Below are 7,703 nucleotides of genomic sequence, written 5' to 3' on the forward strand. Positions count from 1 at the left end.
CCAATCGCCGTGCTTCGATTGTAATGACGAGACATGGTAACTAGAACGAAGAGTTGAAAGATAACGACTTTGAATAACTTGAACTGAACTAAAGAGTGCCTGCAAGGTGGAGTTCCCAAAACTGGGTGTTTCCAAATGCCCTGTATAGAACCTTAGAACTTGTAAACAATGCAGAGGTTTGCAACAAAAAAATAGTGATGAACTAGAGTTTTGGGAAGTGAAGACAAGTTGGTCGAGTGAAGGTTAGACGTCCCAGAAATTGATCCTCAGTTGAAGTAATCTTTTTCAGGACAAGCAAAGGAATGTCTGTTCCGGTCTTCCGGTCAGCTCTGGTGAGCGTTTGCCTCAATATTCGTGCGTGGTCGGGTCCTTTCGTTTCCAAGTATTTGTGGTAATGACCAAGAGAGTGGGCAAGGCGGCGGGCAGCTCATCTGTCAGAGGGAGCCGGCGACTGCCAGCACTGGGTGAGGAGAAGAGAAGCCAGGCGAAGTCGGGGAGATGGGCTATGCATCGGATCTTAGGGTAGGAAGTGGAGAATCTCCAGCGGCACTTCACGGTGATCCTCGGACTGCCGGAGGATCGGATCGAAGCTTCGAGAAAAGCTTGGGAAAACTTGGCGGTGGTCGTCCGGAGCCTTGGCCGTCAGGTCCCGACGGAGTGGGTGGCCCAGGGTGTGGCGCTACGGAGGAAGACTCAGCATGAGGTGGAGGCTATTCTACTAGCTAAGGATCATTTGGCCCTCAAATTCAAGACGGAGGCCAATCGGGGCATCACCATCGCCGGCAGCCCCAGGGTGGTGGCTGGGCAGCTGCTAGCTATGGAGCCATAGACTTCCGACTTCGTCCCGGGCCCAGACACAGAGTGAAAACGACAGTGGTGTGGATTCGGAATGCGAAGCTCCTGGAGAAGTACTAGGAGAGGAAAACTATCCTGCAGATCGCCATCGTTGCCAACTGGTGATGGCATCACAAAGTAGTAGAGGATGATGTGGTTTGCAAGGATTAAGGTGGGCATCAACGCCACCACGCTGTTGTTGCCTAGAATCCAGATCAAGGGCAGATCTAAGGTTATGTGGTAGCCCTTTGTGTATGAAAATGTTCCCGATTTTTGCTATGGGTGTGGACAAATCGGGCATGTTGAAGATGTTGCAAGTACCCGGCACCAGAGCTGGCAATAGAGGAGCGGGATGCACAGAATCGAATGCAGTCCCCAACTCCTATGGTGGAAGAGACATGTGGAGACTCGAGGGGCGGCGGCAAGCCAGATTTCAGTTCTGTTGAGATGGCCGGGAGGCCGAACTTCGGCCTTTGGTTGGCAGTAACAAAGATCCAAATGCCATGAGTTGTGAAGGGGCTACTGCGGCCGAAGAAGACAGCTGAGTCAACCTTGGAATCGTCTTCCTCACAGTTGTGCTTCCCCCTTAACCTTCCGAGCTCCCTTGGATTGCTGTCGAACTCGAATGGGTGGCAGAAGTTGGCGAAGGTGGCACGACGACAATCACCCTCGAAGGATTGGAAGGCCGGGGAGGGAGCCGACTCGGGCACTGATTCTGGGATGACTTAAGGGAGTCACCTAGTCGGGTCAAGCTTCGATCCATTGAACGAGCTAGTCGACTCGATTGATGACTCGGCTGAAGTTAGGCTAGGCGTTGTGCAGGTTGGCCTAGAGATAGCGATGGTGGACATGAGCCTAAGCCATTCGAATAAGAGGCCCAGGAGCCTAGTGATAGGGTCGGTGGGATTGAGCCTTTGCTCGGCAGACTCAGGCTGGCCTGGTGGCGTGGATTGGGCTACCCAGGCGGATGGACCCAGTGTGCCCCAGGCACTAGAGTCGAAAACTGGAGAGGGACGGGGCCATGGTGAGTTGGAGCTGATCACCACCCCCTCCCTCTACCCATGCACCGGCACCTACCCCGGCGACTTTGCCTTCGGCTTCGGTGACCCCCGGTTCTTTGACACCGCCGAGGGGTTCACCTTCTCCGATCTCTGAGGCCGCTTGGGCTCTTGCCCTTCTTAGTGGTGGTGGCCCGGTAGACCTAGACTCGGTGGCGCCGGCTCTTCGACCGGCAGTGAAGACAGCGGTGCTGGCAGTCAAGGGGGCTTCTGATGGTGGCGAGCCAACAAGCGGGCAATTGAACTAGCTCCTATTCGCTGCGACGGGTGATCACCAAGCAGCAGTGAGGAGGGCCAAGTTTGTGCTGCTTTTGGGAAGTGTGGGAAGGGGCGATGGAAGTGGGCCGGCCCACCAAGAAGAGCAAGGAAATAGGACTTCGGGCGGCGAGGAGTAGGGTCTTTCTTTGTTGCATGTTGAAGAATGAAGATTCTTATGTGGAACTATAGGAAAGTGGGTAAGCCCTCCTTCACTATCTCGTTTAGGAGATTGGTCTAGGTGCTTGATCCGAACATTTATTTTTTATGTAAGACGTGGCTTTCTGGAGACAACCTCTGCTGAGTATATGGTCATTTTTCTATTACTTGGGAGTCTTATGCAATTAAATCTCAAGGTCCATCAGGAGGCATCAATGTTTTATGCAAGCTGGGTCTCGCCACTATAGATATGTTCCACAACTGTCCCCAGCAAATTGTAATGGCAATTTTGTAACCCAATGAAATTTCTTGGATTATGTCAGGAGTGTATGTTAGTACTGATTGTAGAGTGATAAGGGCCCTCTGGAGAGAGGTGACTAACCTTGTCACACATGGGATCCTAACCTTAGTTTCTGGTGATTTCAACTGTATCCAGAAGCCCACAAAAAAGAGAGAAGGCAAGGCCTACACTGACAAGGTAGAAAGAAGGAAGTTTTGTGACTTTCTGGCGGTGAGTGGGTTAGTGAATCTTGGATTCTCTAGACCGAGGTTCACATGGTGCAACACCATACAGACCGTGCCAGAGTGTGGAAGAGGATTGACATGGCCGTTGCATCATCCTACCAGGTCCAGCATTTCTCCACCTATCAGGTTTGCCACCTTTCTTGGATTGCTTCGGATCATTGTCCTCTTTGATCGGCACTATTTTTAGCTCCTAACATCACAACTCCTTCCGATTTGAGAAGATGTGGCTTTCGTATCCCCAATCCTGGGATATTGTCCGGAGGGTGTGGGGGACTCTGGTGCGAGGAAATGCTATGCACAAGGTCTCTCACAAGTTGGAGCTTACCATGCGAAAACTACGAAAATGAAATCGAGAGATGGTAGGCAACATCTTCAGATGCTTGGATGAGGTGGAAGCTTCTATTATTGATATTTAGGAGGACAGTAGCGGCGAGTTATTGGTGGTCAAACTTGTTGATCTTCGTTAGAAGCTAGCTATGCATCATTCTCTTTTGTAGCAGCAAGTCTTTTGGCGGTAGAAGTTTAAAGTCCAGTGGATTAAGAAAAGGGATAGAAACACTTGATTTTTCCACCGTTCGACCATCATGAAGAGGCAAAGGAACATAATCTGATCTTTGAGGGATGAAACCAGATAGAGTGGAGGAAAGCAGGGTAAGACAGATTCTATTTATCTTCTTCAGATCTAGGTGGACGGAGGACAACAACCTAGGGGGTTGTCACCCACTTTCCGCCATTGGATGTCGGAGTTGGGATGATGGAGAATATAGGACTTGTTGAACCAGTCTTAGAGAGTGAGGTGCGGAGTGCGCTTTAGGCCTTGGTGGAGGACAAGGCCCCATCCTCGGACGGCTTTCTCTCGGTCTTCTTCGGGAGATATTGGTGTATCATTCGAAGGGAGTAGTAAAAGCAATCATGTTGTTCTTCAGCACAGCCTCAATGTCGGATGCCTGGAAGGAAACCTACATTACTCATCTTGAAGCGCTAGAAAGCGATGGAGCCCAGCCACTTTTGGCCGATCAGTCTTTGTACTATGCTTTTTAAGGTAGTAGCGAAGATTATGGTGGGCGTGATGAAGTCATTGCTGTTTAGACTCATCAGCCATAAGTAGGGAGTTTTTGTGGAGAGCTGCAGCATCACTAACATATCCTGATTGCCCAGAAGATAGTGGGATCTGCAGCGTGCCCTGTGTCGGCGAAGCTTCATGGAAGTGAAGCTAGATATGGAGAGAGAGAGAGAGAAAGCTTATGACCGAGTTTGTTGGGACTTTCTTCAATTTGCCTTGAGAGCTTTGGCTTCCATGAGACATGGATCAGCTGGGTTCTAGGTTGTGTGCAGAAGTCGTCCTCCATTCTGATCAACGAGATGTCATCGCCTTCCTTCCACTCCACTATCGAGCTATGTCAAGGTTGTCTCTTGTCCCCTTACTAGTTTATTATTTGTGCTGATGTGTTATCTCGAGTCTTGCGAGTAACGTGTCGGAAATAGGCGATGGATGCCTATGTACCATCCCTAGGGCCCCGACCAATCTTCCATCTTCTATTTGTAGATAACTGTCTTATTTTGGCCAGAGCGAGGACGAGGGATGCGTTGACTCTTAAATGCGTCTTGGAGGACTACTGCAAGGCATCAAGTCAGTAGGTGAATCTCCTCAAGTCAACCATCTGCTTTAGTTTGAAGACTAAGCTGTGGGTGAAGCAGGCCATCAGGGAGCTCCTTAGCATGAGGAGTAGGAGAGGCCGTGGAGTTACCTAGGTGTCTCTATCACTGAGCAGAGATTGCAGGCGATAGAGTGCCTCAATATAGTGTAGCGTATCCTGGAGTGGCTTAAGGGTTGGAGACTGCCTCATTATCCATGATAGAAAGGCCGACTCTAGTGAGATTGGTCCTCAGGTCCATGCAAGTTTATCTTATATCCAACACGGTTGTCCTGAAGACAGTGCTGTTGAGGATTGGGCGACTATTTTAGAGCTTCTTGTGGGGCTCATATGGCAGCGGACATGGGGTGCACCTACTGGTAAGGGATATCGTCTGCTAGCCATTTCAAGGAGGGTTGAGTGTTTAGTCTCTACTTATGAGCAGAGAGGCGCTGATTGTTAGATATGCTGTGAGACTGATATTTGAGCCTCGGCGCCTTTGAAGTTAGGTGATAACAATTCGTTATAAACCAGTAACTGCATGCGGGGCAGCTCAAAGTAGTTGGAGGTGCTCATTCATGTGGAAGGAGATCTACAGGTATGTTCCCACTACTTTGGCTAACACCAGATGACTGATTGGAGATGGGTGTAGTGTGATGTTGTGGAAGACCCTTTGGTGGATATTCTCCTCCGTCCTAATGGGGTAGGGTGGGACTCTAGCCAAATCGACCATCCATTTGTATGGCACCTTGCTGAGAGAGTACAGTAGCTAGCAATTTCAAGGTGTGCTGGTTTGGATGTAATAGTTTTGGTGTATGTCCTGTATCCCCAGATTTGAGTAAGGGACATTTATGGCCTTCTTCAGAGTGAACAACATCTAAGGCAAGACTGTGCCTAGATTTGGTCTTCACCCGAGAGTAGCTTTGTTCATTTGGAAGGTGACTTGGAGTCGGCTACCAACGAGGTCTGCCCTGAGTAGGCATAGACTAAGCATCCAACTGCACTGCCCAGGGTGCAAGGTGGTGGAGACCATAAACCACATTCTATTCGAGTGTGATCAAGCTATGAGGGTGTGGTGGCTTGTTGATATCCCGTCAGATGCTCTATGCCAGTCCGACTCCTTCACCCAGGCACTTAGACGGTTGGTTAACATATCTCAGACCTAGTATGTGGCTATCAAGGCAACGTATATTGTATACTATATTTGGCTAGCTAGGAATGTCTGAATTTTTGGAGAGAGCATTCCTATACTAAGGCTCGTCATAGAGAGGGCTTGAGTGCATACTGCAAAGATCACCCATGCATGTCTATTGGATAGGTTGTTGATAGTTCGAGATATCTGGGACTCTACCTCTGCTCTTGTAGTACCTCAGACGGTGTATATCACCTAGGAGCCCCCAGCCTCAAGTTTCCTCGAGGTCAACTTCGATGAATGTGTTTAGGATAGTAGCAGGAGAGGTAGAGTCGGTTTTGTGATCAGAGGCCCGGATTCTAGAGTGGCGGTAGCCGGTGGGTGCCCAATCTTCGACATTTCTATCCCTAGGATGGAGCGAAGGGCAGCTTGGGCTCATCTATGTTATATTTGGCGTGTAATGCTGGCCAACACAATTCTGCTTGAAGGTGACTCAGCTACTGTAATGAGCTAGATCCAGGGGTGCTCTGGTGATATAGGTAGCTACTATTTCTTGCTCCAGGGTGTTTGAAAAATGGCAAACGGAGATATTGCCTTCCGAGCCGCACATCATAGGGAGGCTAATGGAGCTGCAGACTGGATGGCTCTTTTGTGGTTAGCTATTATAAAGGAATTCTTTAGACTGGTGAAGAGGAGCTATTTAGAGCACTCTGTAACTTATTTATACTAGAATTATATGAGCCATCTATTTTTTATTTTTATTTTTTAGTGGAATAAACATAATTTTGGGCGAGTTATCGTCTACCTCGTCCATTAGTTGGCTGATATGGAAAATAGATAACACAGTTCCAGGAACACGAACACAGTTCCAGGAACACGAGAGAACCCCCCCCCCCCCCCCCCCCCCCCCCCCCCCCCGCACAAACAAAAAGCGCCATTCAGTTTACAAATAAATACACAGGAACAATTCAGATTAAAATCACTATGGTGCAGAAAATTTCGATTACGGCTCTGTTGGGAAAAATCTTGCCTCGACTGGGGATGGGGGGAAGAAGGTCGCGGTGTATCGCCTCATCTGGGGATAGGGCGAAGAAGGTCGCGGTGTGTCGCGCCTTCCCGATCCCCGCATTCCCGTCCCTCCTCCGCGTTCTCTTTCCACCCTATCCCGCCAGGTCCCGCGTGGTTTTCCCAAACACGCCCTAAAGTTGCAGCGAGGCGGGAAGCTTCGGTCGGTACTACAAGAGAACAGGATTTGGGGGATTATTAGAGAAAAAACTATAATTCTTGCATCTTAGACGCAGCGGCATGCAAAGTTTTGGGGCTCTATGGTGAGTTTGGCTATTTTTACTTCGCCACTGTTAACCCCAGAAGCAAGTGCCAAAAGCCAACACTGTCCAAATCATAGAATTACTTGGATGCTCCATGATGCCGTGTTTCAAAAGAAATCCTTCTTCCAAACGGCCTTTGATAAGGAATTCTCACCGTCCAACCGCCGTCACGACAAGGACGTCCTCCGTCCTGCTGATAACATTCTTCGAGCATTGGATCCATTAGCTGCGGGATACTACGTCTTTCTTCCATCTAAAAACTCAAAACCATTCATTTAGTTGATTAGTAACGTGAATCAGATTCGTCGATGACACGGATATAAAATCCATTCCCCGTTTCAGTTGTCGTGAATCAAGTTCTGATGGCTCGCAGGCATTCCCCAATCCACTTAGCTTTCTAAAAAAGCATGCCACCAAGAACTTTCAACCATCGACGCTCTTTGGAATTGACTCCAGGATCCATTCATCGAGCAGAAGCCGCCTCCTGCTTAGCCCTCTGCCTTCAAATTCGCCGGGCCAAGTCCTAGGAGGATCACCCAGCTTGTCCGGTTTCAGAGCCCATAATTAATGGCAACCACCGCCTACGCCTCCATATTACTCTCGTTTGATCGTCGATATTTTTGTTGGAACTTCCATAGTCCATGCACCCCTTAAAATCTGAACACAGTTTCCAGAATATACAATTTACTAGAAATAATTTTTCCAAAGTTGGGAGGTGGACATATCTGGGGATTAGTGACACATCTCACAACCAGTTACCACATTTACCAGCAAGATA

This window comes from Phoenix dactylifera, chromosome 9 (assembly GCF_009389715.1).
Source record: "Phoenix dactylifera cultivar Barhee BC4 chromosome 9, palm_55x_up_171113_PBpolish2nd_filt_p, whole genome shotgun sequence".
NCBI lineage: Eukaryota > Viridiplantae > Streptophyta > Magnoliopsida > Arecales > Arecaceae > Phoenix > Phoenix dactylifera.